General features: G+C 42.2%; 1 long non-coding RNA gene across 1 annotated transcript in view; it reads right to left on the bottom strand.

Annotated features, from left to right (window-relative positions):
- The window catches only part of LOC135090185 (uncharacterized), a 260,934-nt gene that overhangs the window by 78,078 nt on the left and 168,220 nt on the right, over window positions 1-14,636 (bottom strand). The window lies entirely within an intron of this gene.

Genomic DNA, 14,636 nt, shown 5'->3' with positions numbered 1-14,636 from the left:
ATTAACGTGTTCTTTATGTTGCATTTCCTTTCTTTTGTATGGGGATTTATCTTCAGTGACTTGTTTTTCATCGTTGACTTGTTCTTCATGGCTGTTGATGGTATGGTTAAGCTTTTTCCATGATTTCCCTTTGACCTTCAGATTCAGATCAAGGAAACCTGTATCCTTATGTTGCGTTTCCCTCTTTTGTATGTGGGTTTGTCTATGGTGACTCGTTTTTAATGGCAATATATGTCATGGTCTAGCATTTTTTTATTATTCATCTTTGAGCTTCAGACTGAAGGCAAGGCAACCTCTTTCTGAGATTAACGTATTCCTTATGTTACTTTTCCCTTCTTTTGCATGTGGATTCAAATATAGTAACTCGTTCTTCATGGCAACAGATGTTACAGTTTCATGTCGTATCTCCTAAGGTAGTCTTTCTCACATTGCAGAAGGTTTATCCCAGTATACTCTCTTCTTTTTACCTTGCTCATGGTTTATCTAATCTGACACGTAGCTATTGGTAGCAGCTGTTATAGATCGAATCCTTGGCCACACATGAGGTTGAACAAAGGTATTCCTCTCCGTACTTTTACTTCCTATCTGTTTTTTTTTTTTTTTAAGGTTCTCTAAATCTTAACAAACGAAGACCATAATAGTAAAAGAGGCCACTGTCAGGAACGATGTAATTTTTGTTAGAAATTCCTGGTGCTTTGTAGCCCTCCAACAACCAACACTTTCCAGACCGGGATCTTTGACTAACTAATGAGGCCTTGTCAAGAAACAGTCCCAGGTACAACTAGCAGAGCCTTGAGAACGTGAGTAAATAACGAGATCGCTAAATATATCAACTCAAACCAAGACGTTCCTACTTGTATCGCATCAAACTAAGACATTCCCACCAGCTTTTCTTTGAACTAGAGCCATCTCACTTGTATCACCTCAAACTTCGATGTGACAACAACACACTCAATACACTGAAATATAGAGCAACTGATACAGAACCACAAACAAACTTGAGCGCTGAGAGAAAGACGCCACGTTATGAATCGAACCCGGCACATAAAACATAAACATTAGATCCCAAACACATTATTGATCAATCCATAGTTGTACCTCCTTTTCGAGAGGAAATATGGGACCTCTGTGTCTGGGCCATCAGAAGAAGACCAGTTGACCTCCACCAGACAGCTCCTGAAGACTTAAAACACAGAACCTCTCTCACCTCTTTCTCAAGCCAGTTAGTCCTTTCATATCCGAAACGTAGCAAAAGTCTCATCTATCTTCCATCTCACGCCAGTCAGTCCTCCTGTACCCAACCCACAACCGCAACACCGCATCCCAGAGACCCGTCACCTCTAACACAACAGTGAAGGGCGCGGTGTGAGTGAAGGGAAGGTACCAGTAGAAAAGGGGGAGAGAGAGAGAGAGAGAGAGAGAGAGAGAGAGAGAGAGAGAGAGAGAGAGAGAGAGAGAGAGAGAGAGAGAGAGAGAGAGAGAGAGAGAGAGAGAGAGAGGTGTCATATGCAAAAGGGGGGACGTTTGGAGCTTTGTATAGGCTGTGTGGGCTGGGGGTCAGGTGTGAGTCATGGCACTGTGATATGTACGTATGTACTCGTATGCTGTGTGTATGTTTTGCGTGTGATGCGCTGATTCACGGTAACACTGACGCTTATCGGTATCCGCCCGTGCCATTCATTGGTTTTGTTGCGCGTTGTAGTATTAACGCGGGGAATCCATGCAGCTGTTGTCTGATGGTGGTGGTGGTGGTGGTGGTGGTGGTGTTTTTGTTTTTGTAGTATTGATAGTGGTGGTGGTGGTAGTAGTAGTAGTAGTAGTAGTAGTACCAGTAGCATGAATTGTTAGTATCCTTTCTTCCTTCTTCTTCTTTTTCATATTCTTTTTCTTCTTCTTGTCCTTTTTATCATCATCATCATAATTACAAATATTATTACACTACCGAATAACAACGACGATTACCAATGAAAAATTTAACTGTGGCACGTGAATTTTTCATGCCTTCTCATTCACAGACAATTAACAATACATCTTTATATTATATTTTCCCCTTGAACATTTACTTCTTATTTTTTCCCCATTGGTAAGCATTTAAGTGAAGTGTATTATTAAACGTTTCTCCACTTCCTCCTTCTCTTCCCTCATTTCCTCTTCCACTTCCATCTCCTCTTCCACTTCCATCTCCTCTTCCTCCACTTCCTCTTCGACTTTCTCCCTCCCCCTACTCCTCCACTTCCTCTTTCACTTCCTCCTCCTCCTCTTTCTGAATGGAGTGGTCCACTTGATCCGCGCCACTTACTTCCACACGTTCCGTTCCTCTGGCCTGCCTCCCTCCTTGCCTGCCAGACTCACCAGCCTCACACATTTTGCCCGCCTGTCTCATTACTCATGCATTCCTGCCTCACAAGCCTGCCTCTACCTCCTCTCCACTCCACTCCTCCCTCTCTCTCTCTCTCTCTCTCTCTCTCTCTCTCTCTCTCTCTCTCTCTCTCTCTCTCTCTCTCTCTCTCTCTCATTCTACCTCGCTTTAGATTCGCCACGCCACACTCCCACTCTCCTGTCTTATCCAAACTCTACCACACTGTATTTCACCTTCCCCTCTCCATCCACACCATACCATCTCCCGTCCCCGGCAGTTTCAACCTCTCCACCCTCTCCAGCCCCCTCCTCTCTCTCACCCCTTTCCATCATCCGTCACGGCGCCGCCTCCCCAACAATCTGCGCTGAGCTGGATCCCATCATTCAGGTCCCAGTGAGCTCCCTCTTTCCCTGCCTCGCGTCCAGGGAATCCTTAGCATAACCGATACCTTCATCACAGGAACACGAGAGTCCTATCTACTTACGCTGGAGTCCTACCTATACGCTGGCTGCCGCTCGCTTCGCTTTCCCCAGTTCCTCTTTTTAGTTCGTCTTTCCAGTCTCGTGTTTGTGAGATTAAGTGTGTGGGTCTGCTAAAAGAAGATGTGGATTTCTGCGTCTTCTTCGTTGTACGGGTTCACTTTGGTTTTCCTCGGATGTTCGTAATCAGATCTCAGTCGAAAGCAATGATTGAAATGGTCTCTTGTGGATGGTGGGAAAGGTTTTTTTTTTTTTCTCTCTTTTCTTTGATTTTTATTCTATTCTGGATTCTTTCGTAGCTGAATTGCCGCCCGGAGGTCTTTTTTAGGGTGGCGGTGGTTGAAGGCGTGATGGATTGAGATGATGTGCAGGAGGCTGAGGTGCTGCGCGGAAATTACTTTGCCTCCACCGTCCCTTTGAGGGTGTGCGGAGGGGAAAAATTGTTATATGCTTTTAGTGCACCGTTTCCCCCCACCCCTCTCCTCCCAATTTTTTTTCCTCTATCATGTATTATTTTTTGGCCTTTCCTTTTTTGGCCAACACACACACACACACACACACACACACACACACACACACACACACACACACACACACACACACACACACACTTTACTTTTTCTTTATCTACCTTACCTGTATTTTTCCTCCCTTTTACTCCTGTTGCGTATTCATTTCATTCCCCCCTTCCAACACAGCTCACGGGAAACGCACTTCCTCTTTGAAAACTAACCCAACCTACTCTGCAGTACATAGGCACGCACATTTCTCTCCCCTGTCTCTCCCTACATCCTTTATCTTTCATTCTCTCAAGTTCCCCTACCCCCCGTCCCTCCCAACCAAGCATCTCTAACTATTGTAAACCTTCGTGTATTCTGAGGCTCTTGTTCTTTTCCTTTTGTCTCTGGTTCCTCTAGGCAATATTTTTGTCCTAACTCTCAAGTCCTGCCCCGCCTTCTACTGTGCTGTGCTTGCTCCCAACGTCTCTCCTTGGCCTCTAACACTCCATCTTCAACCTAACCTGGCCACCTTCTCGCCTCTGTTTGTCTCTGTCCTCTCTCGCGCCCTCCTCTCACTTGTAACTCTCTCTCGCTCTCTTACTATGTTCGTCTCTTACAATTCATCTATGTCTTTCCTTTTCTTTCTGTATTGTCTCTCTCGCTTTTGTACTGTTCCCATGTATGTCCATCTATTTGTAAATATCTTCCTTATTTCATTTTCTCATATATCTTTACTTTCTATCCATCTATCTGTCTTTCATTTTTGCTCCTTCCTTCATTCTTTCATTTTTTTACTTTTTCTCCATATACCATTCTGTTACTTCGTCCCTTCCTTCCTTCCTTCCTTCCTTCCCCTCTCTCTCTCTCTCTCTCTCTCTCTCTCTCTCTCTCTCTCTCTCTCTCTCTCTCTCTCTCTCTTCCTCTGTCCATTTATCTATTCATTCTCCCTCCATTACTTCTTCAGTTTCTCTCTATCCCTCTATTCATCTATTACTCTCATTCCCTACTTCCCTCCGTCCATTCATCCCGCTGTCCTTCACTCACGCATGCCCTCCTTCCATCCATCCATTCATCCATCTATTTACCCTTCCCTAACTTCGTAATTCATTTTCTACCTAATTTCCATCCACTCCTCCATCCATCCATTCCCTCCCTGTATCGATCCATCCATTCATCCATCTGTTTATGTTTTCTTATATCCGTACCTCAATCCATACCTTCCACCCATCCACCTACCCATCCATTCCCTCTTCCCTCTCCCTCACTGCCTCACTCCCTATCTCTTTCCATCCATTCATCCATCCATTTACCATTCCCTCTCTCCCTACCCCACTCCCTACCTACCTTCCAGCATCCATCTACCCATCAATTCCCCTTCCCTCTCAGCCTTTCTCTTGTCTACAAATTGACGAGTTTTGATGAGTTTCTTCACGCCCGCATGAATAAATGTATGGTGCGGAGGCGAACACGCGTGAAAGGAAAGCTACATCTCGCTTTCTTATCCTCATTTTCCTTTTCCTCCTCCTCCTCCTTCCCTCCTTCCCTCTCCTTCAGTCCTCCATTTCCTGTCATGTTGCATCAGCTCACTACTCCTCTTTTTCATCTTCTTCCTCTTCTCTTGTTACCTCGTGTTGCTCTTGTTTTTTTTTTTGTGTGTTTCTCTTTCATTTGGTTCTGCTTGGTGTCTTCTTCCCGTCTGTTTCTCTTACTTGTTTCTCATTTCCACTGATATATATTTTTTCTTTCTCCTCTTCTCCTCCCTCCTTGGCTTCCTCCTCTCTCACCAGTACTATTTTCCCTCTCTCTTCAGTCTTTCATTACTTTCTTTCCTTCCCTCCCTTCCACCCTCCCCTCCCTTCTCCGGTGTCATTCTTCCTGTCCTACCTTCCCTCTCCCTCTCCCTCTCTTCTTCCTACTAGTCTTTCTAATATCAGCACTTCTCTCTCCCTTCCTGTTCTTCCCTTCCGTTCTCCAGTATCATTCTCCCTTCCCTCCTTCTCTCCCTCCCTTCTTCCACTTTATAATACTAGCAATGCTCCCTCCCTTCCTCCCCTCTATTTCCCTTTCTCTTCCATTCCTATTCTTCCTTCCATCCCTCCCTTCCCAATTTAAACACTATTTTTCCTTCCTTCCTTCCTTCCTTTCATCCCTTCCTCCTTTCCCTCTCCTCTCCTCCCTTACATTTTCTCTCCTTTCTCCACTACCCTTCCCACCGTCAGCAGTTCTCTCTTCCTCCTTCCCTTCTCTCCCTCTCTCTTCTAGCACTGTTCTCTCTTCCCTCCCTCGCTTCTTTCTTTCTCCCTCCTTCTCTCTCTCTCTCCCTCCCCTGCACGACTACATCCCTTCCTAATATCAACACTTCTCTCCCTCCCTCCCTTCCTGCTCTCCCGCCTCTCCTCCACATCGCCTCCTACGAACGAAGCATTCACGAACATCTTCCCCCTTCCCGCTCCTGGTAATTCCCCGGCGAGTATAAAGTAGAAAGTTTGCTCCGGGAATGAAGATTTCTAGCACCAAATCGGATAGAAAACTTTATTTTTTCCCTGGAACTTTACGGAAACATATTTTCTTTCGGGAGTTAAAGCTGAATAGATATTTAGGGAACCGAGGCGTAGATATGATTTTTTGCTGGTTATATGTGTTTTTTTTTAATCGTTTCGGTATTTTTTTTTTATGTAATGTTAGGGTTAGAGTGGTTTGCTAAGTGCAGGCTACCGGGGGGGGGGTACCCTATAATGCTTTGTTTATATTTGTTGTGGGGGAGGGAAAAAGCGTCAGAGCTGGAGGTGGTCGGAAGGACATCAGACCCGGAGACTGTGTGGAAAAAAGAAAGAAAGAAAAAAAAAAAAAAAACGATGTGGATGAAGGCCTGAATAGAATAAACAGTGTCAAAACCGAAGATGACCTGCAAATAGTATGTGAAAGAAGACGTGAGATGGAGGAAGACATGAAAATGATAAACATAGGGAAGACCGAAGAAGACCTTGAAATAGTATGTGGAGGAAGAAGTGAGGTGGAGGAAGACATGAAAATGATAAACATGGGGAAGACCAAAGAAGACTTGGAGACGGTGGATGGAAAAAGACAAGGGAAGGATAACCATCAGGGAAGGCAGGAGATGAGAAGACACATAAAGCGCTCTAAGGGGCAAACAATATGACCACCCTTCTGCAGAACTCGGACCCTTGTCATCGAGATTGCCACGTCCAAGCGCTGACCACAAAAGCCACCGCCTCCCCGTCACCCAGCAGGCCCCTCTCATACATGCAGTATATATGTTCTTGAAGGTACACGTATGGACGAGCCCTGATTCTTAATAGACCCGTGAATGCCCTGCCAGTATGCACCACCAAGGCAAACACACTAAGCTGCCTAAACCAACAGTAGTTAATACAGGAGAGTGGGTGTGACCGTGTGTGTGTGTGTGTGTGTGTGTGTGTGTGTGTGTGTGTGTTACACACACACACAGGCTTACAGGGTTACATTATCAATTAATCTTTTTCCCTCTTACTTACAGTCAGCAAAGGAATATTCACATTCAGCAGTTTCTGAACAAGGGTTGCAATTCTTCAGGCAAAAAAGATTCTTTAAGCAATATGTTTGATGATACGGGGCAAATGCTCTGTATGTGTAACGAGGCGCCCGAAGCCTGACGTTAGGATAAGCGAATGGTTATACTTAGTAACTAATTGGATGATTGCAAGGTGAAAGCTTGTCATAAGGACTGAAATGTCATAAAACGCGGCTGATCACGTATATTCATTATTCACTACATTCTGAGCTCATTAAAATTACGTCCACACTTGACAGTTCCCTGCAATCAGGAAACAAAACATTGTTAATCCCCAGCCACCCTTTGTCTTTGTTTAATTACTGCAATACTCATTCACGCATATTTTATACTGATTATTTTTTTACTACCTTGATATATGATTATTATGAAAATCATGTTACTATATTGTTTTATTACGCCTATTGTTGGATGACATGGCGGTGATGGTGTAGCAAGCTGAATGATATGGCACGGAGCCTCTAATGGTGGAGGTTATGACACTGGAATGCAATGAGATGGCTGCTCACCAAGACACTCCCTGGGTCGTCGCGGACAACACAGCATGGTGAGGCACCTCCCTAAACAACAACAAAGTAAGCTGAGAAACAATGTATTTTTTCTGTGGTTGCTCTTGCTCTTGATCTACATGACTTGTACATGAAAAGAGCTATCTCAGTAATTAAAGAACATTTTAATAACGACGAGTAGAGCAAGCAATTAAAAAAAAAAAAACCTACCTACTCAATTACTCCTTTGCTGTCAGTGTCATTTTTTTAGAATTATATATTAAAATTTCTAATAAAATAATTAAGTTTAAAGAGAGTCTCCCACAGGACTCTACATTATATCTGCAATAGGTATTTTCTTTTATCAGTAATTTTGTCCTATCCCTTTCACATACCCAAGCCAGTTTAGTTACCCCTATATCTTCATGAAAATCGGCGGTGTCTGTGTAGATCCCCCCCCCCTTCTCTCTCTCTCTCTCTCTCTCTCTCACATCATGTCCACCCCTTACATGCTTTTTTTTTTTTTCTGAACACAGCCATGAAAAGGCCATTATTATTATTATCATTATTATTATTATTATTATTATTATTATTATTATTATTATCATTATTATTATTATTATTATTATTATTATTATTATCATTATTACTAGATTATTATTTCCAGCGGGAGTAATTACGCAGAATGTTAATGAAGCGCCGTTAATGGATGGGAAAAATTATAATGTAAATTTATTTATTTTTTTTAGTGTGCTATAGTGTGTGTGTGTGTGTGTGTGTGTGTGTGTGTGTGTAGGTGGATCTATACATGTGTACGTACGCTTTTGTCTGCCTGCCTGTGTGTCTGTGTGATGTGTACATAAATATTGACTGACTGGTATGCAATTATGATCAAGTCTGTGAACTAAAGCAAATTTTGTGCCAATTACTCACACAAAAGTTCATTTACAGAATGATTAATCACTAATTGTGGCGACGCCTCATGAATGTTTATTGCCACACCACTCTCTCTCTCTCTCTCTCTCTCTCTCTCTCTCTCTCTCTCTCTCTCTCTCTCTCTCTCTCTCAGGTAAACCAGTCACGTCATGAAAACGAGAACCAAAATATGACCATTAAAAACCCTGTAATAATAATAATAATAATAATAATAATAATAATAATAATAATAATAATAATAATAATAATAATGGCCTTTTCATGGCTGTGTTCAGAAAAAAAAAATAATAACAACAACAACAACAACAACAACAACAACAACAACAACAACAACAACAATTAAAAGGGAAACAAAAATAATAGCAACGACAAGAGCAACAAGAAGATCCCATTGACATTAAGATTCCCACTAAGTACGCAGAAGTTGGAAGCAGAGACTGACTGAAGGAGCCCCGGCGGGAGAAGGAAAGTCGAGGAACGGGGGCGCCCAAAACAGGTGGTGGGGACGTGAGACTGAAAAGTTTGCGCTGGAAAGTTTGCTTGCAGGCAGAACAGGGATGGCATACGTGGGCTGGCTGCGGGACTAAGTGAGAGAAGAAGTTTGAGAGACGACTTCGTTAGGCGGCGTTCGTGAAATGGTTGCTGTTCTTGATAATAAAGAACATGATATAAGAAAACATGGGAAGTAGCATTGATAGCATAAGGAGGCTGGCTAGGGGAACTAAAAAAAAAAAAAGTGATGGAAGAAATTTGCGTGACGACTTAGTAAGCTGGTGTTCGTTAAAGGGTTACTGGTTTTGATGATAATTACTCGTAAAAAAAAAAAAAAAAAAAAAAAAACATAAAACATGGGAAGAAGTTTGAGACTCGACTTCGATTATTGGTGCTAGTGCAATGGTTACTGCTCTTGGTAACAATGAACATATGAGCATAAGATAACACAGAACGGTACAAAAAAAGTCATGTCCTACACGTTGCAGTTCCTATATGAAACATGCCTACCTATCTGCACCCGCCATTCTCATTCATCAATCTCTCTAATCTTTTAAAGCTCTACCTATTAGCTCGGCACTAATTAATGATGGTAATAATGTTGATATTAGTAGTGGTTTGTTATACTGATCCTTGTACTGGTGGTGGTGTTTTTGTACTTGATGATCATTGTGGTGGTGGTGGTGGTGGTGGTGCTATTAATGATGATGTTAGGTATATTCAAAGATTATGATGAAAATGATGGAGATGATGATAATGATGATGATGTTAATGATGATGATATTGATGCTGCCTCTGCTAGTGATGATAATAAGCTATATATATTTACCAATAGTACGGGAATTGTTGATGATGATGATGGCTATTAAAATTATGATTGCTGGTGTTGACAGAATCAGTACATGTAATGATAACAGGATCAATATGGAAAATGAGTAATAATAATAATAGAAAAAAAAACACTATAACAAAATGGTATGAACAATAGTAATAGAACTGAACAGAGTAACAATACACAGAGTTATAACAATGGTGATTATGATGCAATTTCAAACACTAATACTAATACACCTAATAAATAATAATAACGGTGACATTTCCCGCACTGAAAAAGTTATGATTGTGGTGGACAGTTGATTATATTAACACCAGACGAGAGTTGTTAGCGTTGTGCTGTAGTGGTGAGGTTCATTATGTTTGTGTTAGTCATATTAACCTTCTTAAAAATTGAAAAAAAAAAGAGGAAAAAATACTCAGTGACACATCCTAAAATTCTAAGGCTTCTGGATTATAACCATCAAACGAGCAAGGGTTGTTATTGGCGTGTTGTAATGGTGACAATGATAATGCTTGTGTTAGTTATGTAAAATTTCCTTGGAATAAAAAAAAAAAGAAAAAGAAATATGCACCGTGACACAATCCAGAATTCTAAAGTTTCAAGGAATTGAATATCAAACGAACTAATGTTGTTACTGTTGTGTTGACATGGTGAGGTTGATAAATGCCTACAAAAAATAATAAAAAATAAAAAGAACACGTAAATCAAATAGATAAATGCATAAATAAGGAAATACATAAAAAAATCCATGATCCATCCCAGAATTCTTAAGCTTCAAGGAAATAAAGACTGGACGAACTAAAAGCATATTATTGTTAATCATCAACATGTCAAATACTAGCTATGAAATATTAATGAATGAAACGAAGACCATAATGACTCTCGAGATAAAAAAAAAAAAAAAAAAAGATGTCATGAAACCAACTTGATAAACGGTCAGGAAATATTAAAGAATGAATGAATAAATGAATGGAAGGGTCACCAACTTTTTCTCTCGTACTGTACTTCCTCATCCTCCCCTTCCTCTTCCTCTCTACCTCCTAACCTTCAACCTTTCCTAAAAAAAAAAATAAATAAATAAATAAATAAATAAATAAATAAAAAAAGCGGTATAAGACCGTAATGCATAGAGAGAGAGAGAGAGAGAGAGAGAGAGAGAGAGAGAGAGAGAGAGAGAGAGAGAGAGAGAGAGAGAGAGAGAGAGAGAGAGAGAGAGAGAGTAAACAAAAAAAAAACTACTGAAACCAAACTTCGTCGAAAAATATATACCAATTGCCAAGGTCTCCCTCTCTACTGTAATGGTACCTTTTAAATACAAAATAACCAGTAGGGAGAAAAAGAATATTAATGCTGGTGACCTCGTGGACAGCACGCGGGGAAGCAACGATAAATCTTTTAGGCTCAGCAGCGAGGCACGTCCACTGGGTTCTGAAGTTTGTATAGTTTGTATTTCTATGTAAACTCTTTCTCTCTCTCTCTCTCTCTCTCTCTCTCTCTCTCTGGAGGCTGGCGTGCTAAGGGAGCAGCACCTGTGTGTAGGGCGCCCGTTGGGAGAGAGTACGAAAAGTTAGGCTGGGCAGTGAGGAGAGGGAAGGGTCATGGCGTGGAGTGTGAGGGCGGGAAGGGGGCGTGGTGCTCCCTCTGGTGTGAATGGCGTGACCGGAGAGAGGCGGAGACGAGTGGGCGGCGGCACGACACCTGAGGGGAGGGGCGGGGAGCTGTGAAGGGAAGGTGTGAGGGGAAGGGAAAGAAAGGGGAAAGCGTGTAAACAGATAAGGGAAGGATGAGAAAGGAAAAGAAAGGGGATTGGAGAGTGTAGGTGGCTTAGGCAAATGCGAAGGAAAGGCAGAGGAAGAGGAAAGGAAGAGAAAGGAAGGGAAGGGAAGGGAAAGGAAGAGAAAGGAAGGGAAGAGAAGGGAAGGGAAGGGAAGGAAGGGAAGGGAGAAGATGAAAAGAAGACAAGGGAAGAGAGGGGAAGGCGAGGGAAGGAAAAGGGAGAAAAAAAGAAAAGAAGGGAAGGGAAGGAAAATGGAGAGAGAGAGAGAGAGAGAGAGAGAGAGAGAGAGAGAGAGAGAGAGAGAGAGAGAGAGAGAGAGAGAGAGAGAGAAAATGAAAAGGGAAGGGAACGGAAGAGGAAAGATAAAGAAAAGGAAGGAAAGGAAAGGAAAGGAAAGGAAAGGAAAGGAAAGGAAAGGAAAGGAAAGGGAAGGAAGGAAAGGGAAGGGAAGGGTAGGGAAGGGAAGAGAAAGGAAGGGCAAATATGTAGACATTTCATTAATCGCGTGTTGGAAATGCTTTTAAACAAACTCATACAAATTAAAAAAATAAACTTATGGTTTGGCAAAAAGCTTCCGCCCTCTGGTGCAACAACCTTCCCGTGACATGGAAACCTCGGTAACGACTCTCCTCTGAGCTTTGTAATAAATGGCTTACTGTTTTCCGGAGAGTTTGCAGTACTACAAACTTGGCTATTTAAGTGGTTCTTCCCAAACTCTTAATGGAAAAGTAATGACACCGATGGAAAAGTTTGTGACAGTTTAATTTACTGTATTTTTGTTCTGTGTGTGACCTGAGCTGTCCCCCGAGAGGCGGAATTGTGGCGATCCAGGGTTGTGGAGTTGATGTGGAGACCTTGACTCCACCAGAGGCACGCATGCGCCTGACGCGACCATAGACTGAATTAGTAACATTTTTGGCTCCTAGCCAAACTATTTCCATGGCTGGCCGTATTTATACATGTATGTTGGATGGATAACGTGATACGCATTATCTATTTCATTCTATCTATCTATATACAGTATCTATCTAGCTATTTACCTATATGTCAATATAGTACGAATATATATATATATATATATATATATATATATATATATATATATATATATATATATATATATATATATATATATATATATATATATATATATATATATATATATATATATATGGACTGGTGCACCTTCATTCACGTCACTTCTGACATTCTCTCGACCTTTCATCGCCACGCTTGGCTGCACGTTTACTCAACACCTTGACAACACGAGGAAGGAGAAGAGCGCGGGAGTGGAGAGAATATCAACATGAAGGAGTCCTACAGAGCGCGTCGCGAGCAGCAGCTACACTTGAAGAAACCGAATTTAACAGACGGGCGACCGGATCAATCGATTTTTGGGGCGCAGCTTCCCCTCGCCCTCCGTCCAACAATAACAGCTCGACAAGAAGGCCCGGGAGCAGCAAGGGGTGACCGCCGCGTCCCCCCGAGGCTTGTGGTCCGTCCAGTACTATTTCTGGGATGTGGGGACGCCGCGGCATTACCCAGCCACAGTTTTTCTTGCTGAACCTTCATTTCCTGGAATGATTCCATTCCCTGTGCCTCCACTCCTCCCGGGAACGCAAGGAGCACAGGGGATGGACGCGCCTAACTGTGGGACACGAGGCGAAGTGGAGTGGGTGGAGAATGAAACCAAATTTGACACGTGTTAACAAATGATAGGTGGAAATAGGTAGATGTGTTTCATACAAGGACTGCCACATGTAGGCCTGACGTCTTCTTGCAGCTTCCCTTGTTTTATGTTCTTATATTTTTAAATACAAAAGGAGAGATTATAATGCATTTTAAAGGAGCATCACGTGTGTGCCGAACATCCACCAGTGTGAGTGGCGGAGTGGCACTCCCACAACGCCACGCGAGCGCTGCTTTACGATGCCCATTTGTCGCGTGGCCTCATGCACCCACACGTCAGGAAATGTAAGCCGGGGCATTTACTTCATCATGTACCGCAGCCTGTGATGGACTACTGACCATTACTGATTGCATAATGTCCCGTCTAACCATACTGGGATTGGATATGTTAGTATCTATGAATGTGATGCCGTTATATCATATTAGTGACATGATTACAGTTGATGACATTCTTAATAACATGATGTAATGGACGGTCATTTATTCCCCTCACGCTGTGTGCTCTCCATTATTTCATGATTTGTATGATTCGCGCTTTACATGGCTGTGTAGTGAGAGAGATAATACTTCTATACACCGCCGGCCATTAATTGTAGTTTTGCCACTCACAATACCTTTTAAACAGCACCAGTGTTATTTGGCTTATGTTTGCAGCACTCCACAGTTCACAGCAGCACAGCCACATGGACATCAAAGTGGCTGCCAATGCCCGGCTCTTAACAATAAAAAACGTATCATTATTTTTACCCCTAAAGGTCGCTGGTTTCGATACATAATTTTATACTGACAGTGTAGCAGCAACATGGCGCGTCGCGGAGTGTGGCGCACTGCAGTCACGTGTGGGACGAGTCTCATTATCAATACACGGTGCATTATACTCTCGCTGATCCATTCCTGCCTTTGAACACACGCCCATGACAGGCAAAGAGATAAAAAAAAAAGACGTAATATAATGAAGCACTTAACCTCCATTCCAGAAAAATTCGCTCGGATTCTCTTCTCCCAAAACACAGAACCTCTTTTTACCCTAGTTTATGTCTACTACCGCGAATATTATGTCAGTTTTGGAGCAAAGTTCATTTTTTGTACCTTTCCCTTCTGATCGCATTAAGTATGACAGCCTCACTCTAAATGACAAAGCCACGACACAAACACTGTCTCTCTCATGTCACTGCAATAGTTCAACGAGGCACTGTGATCGCGGACAGCCTCTGAGAACGAACAGTATAAAGAAAAGCTTCATTTACTGTGTCCTTTAAACTTTCCCGGTTGGCTGCGGGCGAATAATTGGAATCTCAGTTGAAATTCTTAGTGGCATTGCAAGAAAAAAATAAATCCAGCTTAGATGCCTGGATGAATTGTCACACTTAACATTGTCAGTTGTTTCAATTCTCTTTGCTAAACAATCTGATCTTCGCAGCAGTACACTCACCTTCTGCTTGTTCCCTGATTAATTAAAATACAAGAATTAATATCCGACGTGAAGCTTTTTCTATGACAGAGTATG

This window comes from Scylla paramamosain, chromosome 3 (genome assembly GCF_035594125.1).
Source record: "Scylla paramamosain isolate STU-SP2022 chromosome 3, ASM3559412v1, whole genome shotgun sequence".
NCBI lineage: Eukaryota > Metazoa > Arthropoda > Malacostraca > Decapoda > Portunidae > Scylla > Scylla paramamosain.
This window is presented reverse-complemented; position numbering and strand designations above follow the sequence as displayed.